The sequence below is a fragment of the Elephantulus edwardii genome, unplaced genomic scaffold (assembly GCF_000299155.1).
Source record: "Elephantulus edwardii isolate Elephantulus edwardi_28Jun2011 unplaced genomic scaffold, EleEdw1.0 scaffold00040, whole genome shotgun sequence".
NCBI lineage: Eukaryota > Metazoa > Chordata > Mammalia > Macroscelidea > Macroscelididae > Elephantulus > Elephantulus edwardii.
Genome location: NW_006399790.1, coordinates 9844688 through 9860104, shown reverse-complemented (window position 1 = coordinate 9860104; position 15417 = coordinate 9844688). Strand labels below are relative to the sequence as shown.

At 40.1% G+C, this 15417-nt stretch overlaps 1 pseudogene; it reads left to right on the top strand.

Moving 5' to 3' along the window:
* The first annotated feature begins 15049 nt into the window (after positions 1-15049).
* The window catches only part of LOC102870916, a 15402-nt pseudogene continuing 15034 nt past the window's right edge, over positions 15050-15417 (top strand).

Genomic DNA, 15417 nt, shown 5'->3' with positions numbered 1-15417 from the left:
TGTATATCTTCCACACTTACTTTATGCATTATATAAATACACAAATGATGGTGCACTCTAAAGACTATCTAACATCTTCAATTTTTTAATTTAATTCCATCTTCGAGATCTATTGTATTTGAGTTCAGTGTAATTCTAAATATTGTCACTAGGTGGCAAGAATTACTAAAGTTACTGTAAGGCATCCTTTTTTGAGTGAGACTACCGAAAACAGAAAAGCTTGGAAAGGTAGAGGGGTCAGTGGAAGAGAAGACCCTCAGTGAGGTGAATTGACTCAGTGACTGTACCAATGGTTTCAATTCTATCAGAGATGATGAGGATGGCAAGAGATAGAGCAAATTTCAGATACAGTGTTGATAGGGTTGCTATTAGTAGTCGTTGATTCGACAATACTTGACAACAAGAAAATCAGTTTAAGGAGATAATAATTCCTTTTGAGAGACTCAGATATTCTAAGATCCAAAGGTGTAGAAAATGAAGTTAGACAAAGAGCAAGGAGAAAGAAGTAGGTAGAAGGGAATTGGCTAGAGGCTAAGGAATGGAACTCAATTCTAGCTGTGAATGGAGTAGATTGGAGAGAATGGGAGTGGCCATGATCAGAAACAGGCTAGGAAAGAAATTTATGAAGGAGAAAGATCATGAACTATTGAAAACCTAAGGAGTTCATGATTTGGAATTCAAGTCTGGTGTTTATAGGGTCACTGTAAGTCTTACACGACTCAACAACTGTTGTTATGTGCCACTGAGTCACCTGTAACTCATAGCAACCATGTGTACAATAACTCTACACCCTGCTCTACCCTGTGTCAATCTCACTGTCTTTGACACATCTACCCCCATTACCCTAGTCACTGAGTCAATCCATCTCTCTTGCGTTGTCCCTCCACCCTACAAAGCATGATGTTCCTCAATTGAATGCGTGAAAAAAGAAGATTCCTACCTAACTTCAATCCTCAATTTATACTTCATAGCATGTCTCTGAAGCCCGTTGATCCCAATTTCTGTCCTTGTTGGTTCCCCTGCCCTTTGCTACCACAGCAGGGTTGTTTTTTTGTTTTTGTTTTTTCATAGCAGCATTATTCACCATTGCAAGAACGTGAAAACAGCCCAAATGTCCAACCACAAACAAATGGATTGAGACATTATGGTACACTCACACAATGGAATACTATGCAGCACGCAGGAGCAAGAACTTTGTAAATTATTAACTTACTTGGAGGGACTGGAGAGCATTATGCTGAGTGAACTAACTTAGTCCCACAAGGAATGGTACAAGATTGTTATTGTAGAATGAGTATAAGGATCCGGGAGGGGTAGGAGAGGCTGGAAGCAGAGGGATGTGGATGTACAGGAGGAAGAGGGGATTAATCATTGGGTTGTACAATTTGATGGGAGGAAGGGTAAGGGAAATGGAAAGAATTTGTTTAAATTTGTATTTGAATTTTGTAATTAAACTAATGAAAAGAAAAAAGTCAACTTGGGGAGGGGGAAGGAAATGTGCAACAATGAATGAATGAAAATCTAACTTTACTGTAAACTTTTGTTAAAATGACAATTAAAAAATTTTTATTAAAAAAATAAAATTGAAAAATAAAGTTTGTATAACAAAGTTAAAAAAATAAAAGCCCTGTCGTTTTAGTGTGAGTAGCCTCTAAACCTGGGCCTAGGGGGTGTGACCTTGCTTGAGCGATTTCTTCACCATCCTGGAGATATAACCCCTATTCATTCCAGACTATTGTTTTGCTCTTGGGGGTGGGGGTGGGGTGGTGGGGTGGGAGGGGTATGTGCAGAACTCTCATTCAGCACCTTTCCTCCAGTATCTCTGGGCTTTTAAAAAACCCTCTACTGTTAGTTTGCCTACAAGTGGAAAGTCTTGGAGAAGTAATGGCTGGTTCCTTTATTTCTAAGGGAACAGGTCTTCTTTCAACCTTCTGAATTATAACTTTGCATTATCATTCCTGGGTCAGAGATATTTTTTTTCACTCCAAGTGGTATTTCTCAAGTTGAATCTACTGACTGGTCTCCTTTATGAAATTTGGGACTTTGTTTTATCCCATGTGTGAAACAGTTCCTAGGACAGATTATGTACTCAAACAATATCTGTCAAATAAATGAGTGGACAGGAATGTGGTTAGGTTCTCAGGCTACCCCACACAAGCTAACTTTAGCACAATGGTGCTGGAGTCTATACTGAGAGGAACCTCCAGCTTCTAAAGGAAATAAGTTTAGATGTGCCTGACTGCTCTAAGTGGGAGAACAGACTTTTCCAATTAGTTCCAAGCTCCCAGCAGAAGTCTGTCCAGTCAGAAACTAGAGTTCTAGGGTGGGTGAATGAACAACCAGAGTGTGAAAAAACTTAAGTAGTGTGATAGATTGGGTTTGGAGGGGTTCATGTGGGGAGGATGGGTTGATTATTCCTTTCTTATTAGTGTCTGAGGGGAGCTCTTAGGTGGAGTGAGAAGCAGATAATGGAACTTTAAGGGGAAGAAGACAAGTGGAAGAAAGGAAAGAAGTAGTAATGAACTTGGAATCTTTAGCTTCAGTATTTTTTTTTCTTCTCTTCCTGCTTTTCTTTGCTGACAGATGCTATTCACCTAGTAAAGGAGAGTTTGCTCCCAGAGTCCTTCCCCTTATTACCACTGATACCTGGGGAAAGACCCTTACACCACTGGTACCTGGGGAAAGGCAAGAAGGAACTATTATAGAATGTGAAAAAGACTATTGAAAAAAGATGGAAGAATCTTAGAGAAGTAGTTATGAGTTCACAAAGGGTCCTGAATTACTGCAGTGGGTGAGGACAGAGGAATAACAATTTCCCAACCCAAGGTGTAGTCTCCCTAGTGTACAAGGACCAAATATAGAGCTGTTGGCATTTTCATGGGAGTCACTGAGTATTTTCACATTGTTGAGCATTTGGCTACTACCCCAAGAGGTTGCTGTTATTATGTGCCGTTGAGTCACCTGCAACTCATACCAACCCTATGTACAACAGCCCTAAACCCTGCTCTATCCTGTGCCAACCTCACTGCCTCTGACACACACATCCCGATTACCCCAGTCATTGAATCAATCCACCTCATTGAGGGTCTTCTTCTCTTGTGTTGTCCCTCCACCCTCCCAAGCACGATGTCCCTCTCCAAGGACTGATCCCGCCTTGCAACATGTCCAAAGTATGTCAGACGAAGCCCCAGAATCCTTGCCTGTAAGGAACAGGTAGTGGTTCAAAACTACCCAGAGGCATCTTGGAAGAAAGTCCTAGTGATTATTTCTGCAAGGTCACAGCTATGAAACCCCTATGAAGCACGTTCTTACTCTGAAACTAATGAGGTCATCATGAGTCAGAACCAACTGAATGGCAGCTGGTTAGAAATTTATGCTTCTTCATAGGTAAAAGTGAATAAGCTTTTCTCTCTAAATAAGGAGTTGTCCATTGGCTGAAGGAATGAAATTCTGCTTAGGGAAAAAGAACCCTTGTCTTGGACACATAAATCTATCTTAGACTCAATAGCAAACATATTGCTATTCTTGTTAGAAAGAAGGAATATATGTCAAAATGACAAGTTCTTTTGGGGATAGATAGCAAAAGAAATTATTCTACTGCCATACCCCTGTAAAAAGAGCAAGAAACACAAGAGGACAGCCCTATCTGACCTCTGCTAACTCCACAAGGGGAAATACCCCCACCAACAATATCCACACACAAAACCAATTCCCATGAGGTCAGACACTTTTCCCACATTTCTGCACCTATTTCTACAAATTCTAATACCAATCCTACTGCTCTACTGGGTCCAAAATCCATTACTATAGTTCACAGACCATGCAGAACCATACTCAAAATTATGAGACTGATTGGGGAAGTAAAAATGCTATAATTTGTCAAAAGGACACATTCACTCACTCAGGGCAGCTTCTGAAATGTGCTTACAGTCACCTCAACCTTCAGCCTCATAGCTATAGGCCAGTTTTACAAAGCTCTTACTCCTGTCAACTATGGTGTTCCCCTAGTCCCCAGTCCTCTAGCACACTTCAGTGAAGGGTCCTAGCCCTGATTCCGTAAGGGTAGCAGTCCCGAAGTCAGCTCTGTATCATGTCTGGTTTCTGGTTCTCTGCTGCAGCTGCTAGCACTGCCAGTAGGCTTGGCTGGCACAAGAGTCTCTGGCCCCGAAGGACATGCACTGAATTCCTGCTTTTTTACTGGTGGTGAGTTTCTCAATTTCTGCTGCTGAATCTGCTCAATTTAATGGTAAGATTAGTCAATCCCTTTGTGAATAGACTAACACATCCTAGTCCCACATCCCTGCTCACTCATGTGGCAAAATCAAAAGTAATCAATGGATTGAAAAGCCATTTTGAACACTAAACCCTTGACACCACAAACTCTCATTGTTCCAGTGCCTCTACTTTCTTCAGGAACAGGTGTGCTCTTTGATGGGTGTCTGTCATATGGTCATATGCTTGGTGTGACACAAACCACATCATTTTCCCTTCTGCAGACTCGGCTACCACATCCTGATCTTGAAAATCTGAAAACGCAAACTGAACTATGCTCCTTTCAGGTCTCTATTCTTAGTGTTTTATCTGAACTAACTTCTTTCTTAAATTTCCACACCCTTAAGGTTTTTCCACACATAGTATGATATCGTCTTAAGGAAATGAAACAGAGAAGCCAAGATATTTTTAGAACATATTTTAGGTGTAACAGCAAAAGTATTTTTTTCTTCTGTTTAACATATATCCCAATTGTGATATTTTCCACACTTTGGGACTTCCACATTCTCATTACTGTTTTTAATTTGGAGATTACTTAGTGAAATAGTTTTAAAATCAGCTTGTTTGGGTTAAAATCTTAGCTCCATAGTCATTAGCTCTCTGCTTTCTAAACTGCAACTAATATGAACAACTGTTGGTAAGATTAAAATTTAAGATTTTGAAAACAGGTTTTAGTAAATAAGTACTCAGCAAGCCTTAGCTGCTGGTATTTAAACCCAAAATTACTCAATTGAAAGAAACAGCTTGGTGTAGTGGCAACAGAATACACTTTTAATCCAACATACTTGGTTTTGATCCTGTTTGTTCTTGGACAAATGACCTAATCTTGCTGAGCTTCAATTTCCTTATTTGTGAAATGTGAATAATGACATATAGTTTGTGAATATGATATTTAAATAAAACTAATTCATACTTCATAGGTATTCCAAACTTAGCAATGAATAGGTTAAACACACTAAACTTGTCCCACCCACCACCTCTACGAGTACTGCTCTATATTTTTTTCAGTCTAGCATTCTCAAGACACTTGTTGTTGTTGTTGTTAGGTGCCTTTGAGTCAAGTATGACTCATAGTGACCCTATGAAAAACAGGTCTGAACTCTTCCCCACTTGTGCCATCTCAAGTTCATTGCTGCAGTCACTGTGTCAATCCACCTGGCTGAGGGTCTTCCTCTCTTTCACCATCTCTTCACCTTTCCAAGTATTATGTTCTTCTCTGAGGAATAGTTTATCCTAGAAACATGACTAATGTATGTGAGACAAAGCTTTGGTATCCGTGTCTAAGGTGCACCATATCGAAGACATATCTGTCTGTTCTTTTGGCTGTCCATGGGATATTCAATACTCTTCTCCAACACCATAGATCAAAAGCATCAATTCTTCTTCTGTCATCCTTATTCATTTTCCAGCTCTCAGCAGCATAGCAAGTGATGGAAAAGACTATGGGCTGAATCAAGTGCACCCTAGTACTCAAACTGACACCACTGCTCTTCAGTAATTTGAAGAGACTGTCTCATGTCTTATTTTCCCCATCACTTGATCTTTTTTAAGGATATCCATAAAACCAAAACTGTTTTAGTAATAATACCAATATCCTATTATGCTTTTCAATGTTGGTAAAAAGGCATTAAAAAAAATTCTGGCTCCTTAGCATAGATCAAGACAGTGAGTTCGCTCGCTCTCGCTCTCTCGCGCTCTCTCTCTCTCTCTCACACACACACCCACCCCCCACTCCTTTTTTATTTACTAATATCCTTGATGAGGAGAACCAAGATGGCGGCAGCGGTGAAGCAGTGTGAGAAGTCTGGAAGTGCGCTGAGCCCCATTAAAATGGGTCACCATGGCCCTCTGCAGTCCACAGTTTATCTATACCTGAAAAATTAAATAGCTGACTACTGGTCTTCAATATGGATTTAGGCTGAACATCAAGAGGATAAAGATTTTCCACAAACCATGGATGAGTCCCACCATCCCTGGCTGCCCACCACTGAGCCTGCACCGCCGTGGCCCTGTGGGGCTGCCGTGGCCACAGCCCAGAGTCCCCTCACCTGGGCTGGGTAGTATGATGGGCCCCTGGTGTGGAAGGAGACTGCAGGAATGGCAGCAGCACCAAAAAGCCATGAGAGGTGAAGGAGCAGATCTGGGAGAGTACCTCACTGTCAGTGACGAAGATTTCTTGGATAAATCCTTGACAGCAGATCTCAATGCACCACATCTTTTGATTTCTTGACTATTGCTGCCAAGAACTGTTTTGACCTTGGGCAGGTCTGTAAACCATTCTGGAAGCCCCTTCTCCATTTGTAGAGGGGGAGGAAGCGATGTCTACTTCAAGTTTCTATTGGACCACTTGGTGGAGAGGAAGGGGTCATTGATGGTGGCACTAGAGCCAGAGATGCTATCCCTGGCCTTGGTCTCCAGTAGGGCACAGGGTCCAGACCTCAGAAGAGCTTGGGTTGGAGGAGTACACCCTGGCCCCTGAGGAATGCCACCCAGCCTCCGTGGAGAGCCACCTGGCCCTGGGGAGTGCTGTCAGGTCACTGGGGAGAGCCACCTGGTGTGTATGACGAATTTTATCTAAGCCACCTTCCTCTGTCTCCTTCTCCAGTACATTTGTAACACCCCCAAAGCCCTTCTCTTTGTAACTCATGAGTTTGTTCTCTCTAGATTGGCTCGGTTTCTTATAGGTAACCTGAACACTGAGTCTTGTTCCAGACCTGAACCCTGAGCCCAGTTCCAGAGGCAAAAGGGAAATAGAACTGCCAGCTAAGGAAGTTAAGGTGGATGGAGCCTCAAAGTTCAGCTAGCCACTCCCACTGGACTCACCTAGGCAAACATTTTGCAGTCCAAAGGACAGAAAACATCAGGAAAATATCTTCTAACTGAACAAGAAGGCATGCAGCTTCAACTCAAGACCCCCAGTAAAGTGTTAAAGTGGGCTCCCCTTCCCCTTCATCTCAACACCCCTGTTCAGCATGAAGTAGCCAGAGCGTCTGTGCCCCATTCCCAAATGAGTTAATCACCTAAAAAAATAATAAGATCATTGATGAATCAAGGAAAATTTTAAATGAAATTATGACTCTTCATACATTAAAAAATGTGTTGTATGATAAAATGTGAAGTGCAGCGAGACACTCCACTGTGTGTAGAAATAAAATACATGCCTCCAAGAAAGATCCTTCAATTATTGAGTTGTTAGCTGAACTAGCAGTTTTCTTTCTTCTTCTTAAATGAAATGACATTTCTTTCAATGAATAACAGAAAGTATGGTTACACAGACTTGGGAATTTGGCAGATATTTTCTTGAAAATTAATGGAATCTATCACTTGGAGTAAAACAATTGACCGCATATGTTGCCAATGATAAAAATCCAAGCTTTCAAGTAAAAATTAACATGTGAGAAAACTTGTTCCACTACTATGATCTTGACAGTTTTCCAATACTTCAAGATGTTTCTGATGAGATTGGTCATGATATTTTATAATGAACTGTGTCAACATTTGGAAAGTCTGCATAACTCAGTGATCCGATCTCTTTTCAAATTACCAATACACGATGTGGCAAAGTTACAGATAGGTAAAAGATGCATTTGAAGTATAAAATAGACCAACATATCTTAATGTAACAGTGCATGAAAAGCTTATTAATATGGTTGCATGTTCCAAATTATAAATTTATTACTAATTTATTACTTGTCAAGATTTGATGTTATCAAATAATATACACAATTATCTGAAAAACCTACTAAAATATTCTTTATTCAACTGTATGATTCTGAGAGGCCATGTTTTCATAACATTCACATTGAACTCTTCATCTACAACAAATGGAGTAAATGAAGAATTCATCTTTTTGTTCTAAATTTGGTATTAATATAATTTCTACATATAGTGCATGATGTCACTCTACTCACTATTTTTTCTACTCACTATTTTTAAACAAACTTTTGAATCAAAAGTTTATATGTTATTATGTAATACGTATATTATTGTGAATCTTGAAGTTAATAAACTTTTACATTTCTCACTTTTAATTCTTATTATGGTATATACATAACCCACACAAACAAAAGCTCTTTGGCTTTCTTTGAATAGTGTCATATATTGACTTGTATCTCTCCAAAATATATGTATGTAATGATATAATGTGGAAGTTATGTAATGATCCCTTCATGATCTGATAAACCAGATAGTACTAAAGGGACTGAGGGTAGAATGCATTAATCCTATCACAGTCATCATTCTGTTATTATCCTTTTCTGGAAACACATTGCCTTGGGCAAGTCCACTGTCAGGGATCTCTTCAAAATACCGAAGAGCAATGATGTCAATTATTTTATTTGCATCTCTCTAATAGGCAAAGATTTTAAAACTCTGTCTGACATACTTTGGGCATGTAGCCAGAAGGGACCAGACCTTGAAGAAGGACATCATGCTTGGAAGAGTGGAGGGACAGTGCAGGAGACCCTGGATGAGATGGATTGACACAGTGACTGGGGTAATGGGGTTAGGTGTATCAGAGACAGTGAGATTAGCACAGGATAGAGCAAGGTTTAGGGCTGTTGTACATAGGGTCGCTATGAGTTGCAGACAACTCGACAGCACATAACGACAGTTGTTACTCACCAAAGTAAGATGCAGGACATTTTATTTATAGACTATGTTATGCCAATTGATCTTAATGAAGGATTCTATTCTTGTGTGCTCAGGGTATTATTTTCCCCAGTCTACTCAAGTTTCAGAGAGAACACTATAAATATGGAGTGGATAAATAAATTTCTCATAGGCTACTGACTCCTCAGTCCAAATATTAAAGCATATCTACATCCTTTAGTTCTGGTGGCCTAGTGTTAAGAATCTGTGCTACCAACCCAAAAACACACAGTTCAAATCTATCAAATCTCTTCTGGAAAAAGATGGGAAGTTTCCTGTCGTGTGATTTACTGCCTTTGAAAACCCAGTAGAAGGTCCTTTATGAGTTGGTTCGACTTGATAGTACACAACAGCAACAACATCAACATCCTTTGGCAAGTTGGTTGATAAGGAGTTGCACTGTTAACCCAAAGGCTGTACTTCTTGGGCATTTCAAATCAATTAGGTGCTCCAAGAGAGAAATATAGTAATCTCCTCCCATGAGACTTACAGTTTTGGAAACCCAGTGGAGGGTTAACTATGAGTTGGCTCTGACTTGACAGCAATGAGAATGAAAGAAACATCAGAGGACAGCCAGCCAAGATTCAACCAGTGTTTCTTGATTTTATATTGGGTGTTGTGAGGAGGAATGTGGCATCAGATTAGAGGAAGACTCATCAACAATCTACATTATGCAAATGACATAACCTTGCTTGCTGAATATGAGGAGGACCTGAAGCACTTGCTGCAGAAAGTCAAGGACAGTAGTCTTCAACATGGATTGAAGCTCAACATCAAGAAGACAAAGAATCTCAACACTGGGCCAAACTGGCAGTACCATAATAGATGGAGACAAGATTGAGGTTAACAATTACAGCTTGCTCGGATCCACAATTAATACTCTTGGCACCAGGAGTCATGAAATCAAAAGATAAATTGCATTGGGGAAATCTGCTGTCATGGCCCTCTCCAGAGTACTGAAAAGCGATGATGTCAGACTAGAGATAGAGGTGCGCCTGATACAGTCCATGGTCTTCTCAATTACTTGTTATGCTTCAGAGAGCTGGACAATGACTAAGGATGACAGAAGAAGAATCAATGCCTTTGAGTTGTGGTGCTGGAGAAGAGTATTGAACAGACCATGGACTGCCAAGAAAACAAATAGGTCTGCCTTAGAGAGGGTGAAACCAAGTTTCTCCTTGGAGGCTAGGATTTTGAAGCTCCATCTCAGATACTTTAGGCATGTGGCCAGAAGGGACCAGTCCTTGGAGAAGGCCATCATGCTCAGAAGAGTGGAGGAACAGGGCAGGAGAGTAAGAGATGGTTTGATACTGTAACAGGGGCATTGGGGATAGGTGTCTCAGAGTCAGTGAGACTGGCTCAGGACAGAGCAGGCTTCAGAGCTGCTGTATATAGGGTCGCTATGATTGACAGGTGACTCAACAACAGCCACAACAACATAGCTGAGATAAAAGCTTTGCAAACAGTACAATATCATTTCATTATGAAATGTAGGAAGGCAAATGGATCCAAGGAGGGTTTCAAATTAATCAACTTGGTGGTGGTTTTTAGGTGCCATCAAGTTGAGTATGATTCATAGCAACCCTATGAACAAAAGGTCTGAAAGCTGTCCTATCCTGTGCCATCTTTATAATTTCTAATGTACTTGAGCCCATTCCTGCAGTCATCCATCTGGTTGAGGGTCTTTTTCCTTTTTACCCACCACCCATCTTTCCAAGCATCATCTCCCTTTAAAGGAATAGACTCTCCTAACAATATCCCCAAAGTATGCTAATCACTTTGGAGGACAGCCCAGTTAGTGACTTATGGGAATCTTAGTGAAGAAGCGAAAATTGCTGGAAGAAAATGCACCCTCAAATTCCCATTTTTTCCTTTCTTTTTTGGCAAAAGAGGAAGAAGGCATTGTCAATATTAAAGTGTGACTTCCTGTCTGTAGAACCACAAGCCTCCTCTGTTTTCTGGTCAGAGAAATGTAGAAATCACTCAACATTAGCCCTCTCAAGTAGGAATCAAGAAATAAAATAATGGTTCTTATATGTTTAGTGCCTAAAGACTGGCTAATAACAAATGCTCACCTAGAATTTCTGAATGAAACACAGTAGTGCTTTCTTGTTAAGATCTCCATGTTATTAACAAGGCACAAAATGTCAATAATTCCACACAGAACAGTCTGATGATCTAACTTGAGGCTCATACTGAAAATTTGGAGAAAGCTTAGTTCTGCCAGAAAAGATAACCATTAACACTGAAAAGAATATTTTCCTCTGGGTAGTGGAAATGAGGGGGTTGGGGAAACAGATTTTTCCATGTAATACTTCTCTACATTAAAAAAAAATTATGAGCAACTGTTGTTATGTGTCATCAAGTTGCCCAGGACTCACAGTGACAACTGCTCTGAAGCCTGCCCTGTACTGAGCCAGTCTCACTGCTTCGATACACCAACCCTCAATGCCCTAGTCACTTTATCAATCCATCTATTTTATAGAAAATTTTTAATGACAAGTTTTTAATTGCTTAAACTAGAATAATTTTTTTAAATGTAGCAATTTTGAAGGGATCTTGAAAGTGCCTCTTATCCCTCAACCTCAACTCTCAGAATAACTCTAACTTCCTCTTCACTAATCTCTCCAAATGACAGTTGTTAGAGTGCCAATAATTCTCTATTTTTTCCATCAAGAGGTAGAATCATGGATATTGCAAATGGCTAATTGTTCAGCTACCAACCGAAAGACTGACACAACAACTGTTCCACAGGAGAAAAAGGAGCCAGTTTCCTCTCATAAAGCGGTCCTGGTAACACTGTAATGTATCACCTACAACTACCCCATTTGGCTGCTAATCAAAAGATAAGAGATAAGTAGTTCAAATGCACTATCTTCAGAAGCTGATGGAGGGTTGTCATAAGTCCAAATCAACTTAAATGCAGTGGATTTGGTTGGGGTTATCTAGTACATAAATTTTCTTGATTTTTATTAAAAATAGAATGATACTTGTCTGATGTTTGAAAGAGGACCAGCTGGATGCAGAGATTAAACTTTTTTACCCTAAAGTCCCTCCACACAAAGGAAATCTGGAGACTCACAGGCTAAACAGCACAATTTTCACTTCCCTATTGTTGTGAAATAATGTTTTCTGGATTGAAGTTCCAGTTTGTCTACCATAGGCCTCATGTGCCCTTGGCCATCTGATTAACATGAATTAGTACTGTGGCATGATCAACAAAACAGAGGCAAATCAATCAAGAAGCATTCCAAAGACAGTATTAATTTTTGGAGTCTGGAGCGTTCAGATATTAGATGCCTCTACTAGGCTTCAAAGTATATATAGTCCCTCTTGCTTCAGAAATTTACCCAAATCTCACAATCTAGTGTGATTAGACCTCACAAAAATTACATTCACTTAATTTTTCTAGTTCCTTTTACCTCTGGGCCAGTCTAAGGACTGTATATTCGGCTCTCATGAAGAAATCTATGAATTTCTAACAACAGCTTGGTGACAAAAACAAAAGCTTATTAGAAGTCTGGGCAGAAGTACTTAAACCACTTGGATTGTTTGCTCTCTAGAGTGCCTGAACCAGCCAGGTTGGGAGTCTCCAATCACCTTTGAAAATGGAAGTTTACTATGATCATCCATTGTATTTGAGAATATCTAAAACTGCAGAGATTGGTGTACAAATCTCTGTTTGTGCTTCATCATTCTCTCAGGGTATATTCCAAGCAGTGGAATAGCTGAATCATATGGAATTTCCATGTTCATCTTTTTGAGGAAGCACCAAACTGTCTTCCAGAGTGGCTGTACCATTTTACAATCCCACCAACAATGTATAAGAGTTCCTTTCTCACCACGTCCTCTCCAAAATTTATTATTTGTTGCCCTGTTAAACTCTGCGACTGTTACTGGAATGAGAGGGCACCTCATTGTGGTTTTGATTTGCATCTCTCTTCTTGCTAGTGATTTGGAGCATTTATTCATGTGTTTGTTTGCCATTTGAATATCTTCATCTGTGAAAATTCTTTCCATGTGTTTTGTCCATTTTGTAATTGGGTTATCAAGTCTTTTTCTTGTGGAGCCCTAGGAGTATTCTGTAAACTTTTGTTCATAGCGGCATTACTCACTGTCATAAGAACACGGAAACAGCCCAAATGTCCAATCACAAATGAATGAATTGAGAAATTATAGTACATTCACATGATGGAATACTATGCAGCATGCAGGAGCAATAACTTTGTAAATTATTACCTAACTTGGGAGGGACTGGAAAGCATTATGCTGAGTTAACTAAGTCCCACAAGGATAAATATTGTATAAAACCATTATTGTAGAGTGAGTATAAGGGTCCAAGAGGGGTGGGAGAGTTTGGAAGCAGAGGGATGAAGATGTGCAGTGAGAGGGAGGATTAATCATGGGGTTGTACAATTTGATGGGTGGGGATATGAGGGAAATTGAAAGAATTTGTCCTTGAAAACAATGCATTTGAATTTTGTAAAGAAACTAATCATTGATGTTAAGTATCATTGAGTTGTAAACAACTCATTTCGACCCTACAAACAAAGACCTGAACAGAACACTTGTATAACTTTCTGTGTTTCTCCAAGTTCATAGGGTTTCTGGAGGCAAGCTGTTTTGGAAGTAGATGCCATTCCTGCCTCCAAGCTTGTTTTAACTGGGGAGCTCCACCAAACACTGCCCACCATGGGTAGGCATTATCATATTTGACACATCAGTGTCACAGTGTTCAGCATCACAGCAACCACAAGTTACCAATGTACAGCAAATGAACAGACCAGTGCTATACCACTTAGAAGAATGTTCGAACAAAACCAATTACAACCAGGCCTGAGGGCCAGATTAAAATCACCCACCTTTGGCTTGGTAGCATAACTTTCTATCCACTAGGCCAACAGATCTCTCTAGTTGTTGTTATTGTTAAGTGTAGTCAAGTTGTAGACAACTCATAGTGACCCTATGAATGAAAGACCTGAACACGCGTATAAACTAGTAGAAAATAAAAAAATATAAAAAAATAAAACAGGGAAATAAACGCACACGATAACAATCTATATATTATCTTAAAATCCAAATTTTACCTGTTGTGGCAATGAAATTTCCCCCCTGTTTAATCCAGTCCTTGACAGAGACAGCAACAAAAAGGGATAGCAATAGATTTAATTTTCCTTTCTTCCTTCCTTCTGTCTTATAGAAGCCTGAAATGCAGACCGGGAAAAAAAAAAAAAGGTAAGGAGATAGACTTGGGTTTAAAATAAAAATCATCACACGAGAACTGAGATTCTGAGCAGATTTGGCTGAATCTTTGCCTCCTGGTCCGTCTTAACAAAAAAGACATTATTAGAAGACCAAAAGCAAGGGTACATGCAAATAAATTCACACAAATACTAATTTGAATGAGCTGTGAGGAAGAGGTAAATAAACCCCATCAGCAAAATTGACGTTCCCCTTTGTTCTCTTCTCTATGAGACTAAGTTATGGTAGAGGAAGTGGAGCATTATTTTAGCATTAGGGGAAAATATGTCTGTGTCTTGAGACCTTAAGTTCAGAATGGAGGAGATTGAGACAGGAGGTTGGTTAGCACAAATAGAAAGACTAAGAAAATGGGGCTGATGTTTGCCAAAATGAAGAAGGCCTTGTACAAAACTCCAAGTATTTTCAAAGGTGATTTAGAGTTAATGATCAGGATTGGATTTGAAGTTAAAGATTTTTGCTAGATTGCTGTTGTTAAATGCCCTCAAGTAGACTAGGCATTATAGAGACCCTATGAACAACAGATTGGAACCTTGCCCTTTTCCTGCATCCTCCTAATTTCTGACATACTTGAATTTGAACTTTGTATTAACATAGTGCTTACTCTTCAAGCATTGAGCTACTTTCCTTACTACTTCTGATTAACGTCAAGTAACATCAACATTCAGGTCTAAACACTCAACAAGGATGAATTAATCTATACCTCGTCCATGGCCATAAAAGGAAACATATGGGATTAAATTAATTTACTCCTTTAATTTCTCACATATTTCATTTAAAAATAATTTTTCACCCAAAGGAATTTCAAAATGGTTCAGAAACTTTACAAATGCAGTAATCACTTTTCTGAGAAAACACCAAATGGCGGATGACGCCGGTGCAGCGGGAGGCCCTGGGGGCCCTGGGATGGGAGCGGGTGGCAGTTTCCGCGGAGGCTTCGGTAGCGGTCTGCGGGGTCGGGGCCGCGGCCGTGGACGGGGCCGTGGGAGGGGCCGCGGAGCTCGAGGAGGCCAAAGCAGAGGACAAGGAGTGGCTCCCCGTCACCAAATTGGGCCGCCTGGTGAAAGATATGAAGATGAAATCATTGGAGGAGATTTATCTCTTCTCCCTGCCCATCAAGGAATCTGAGATCATCGATTTCTTCCTGGGCATGTCCCTCAAGGATGAGGTGTTGAAAATCATGCCAGTGCAGAAGCAGACACGTGCTGGCCAGCGGACCAGGTTCAAGGCCTTTGT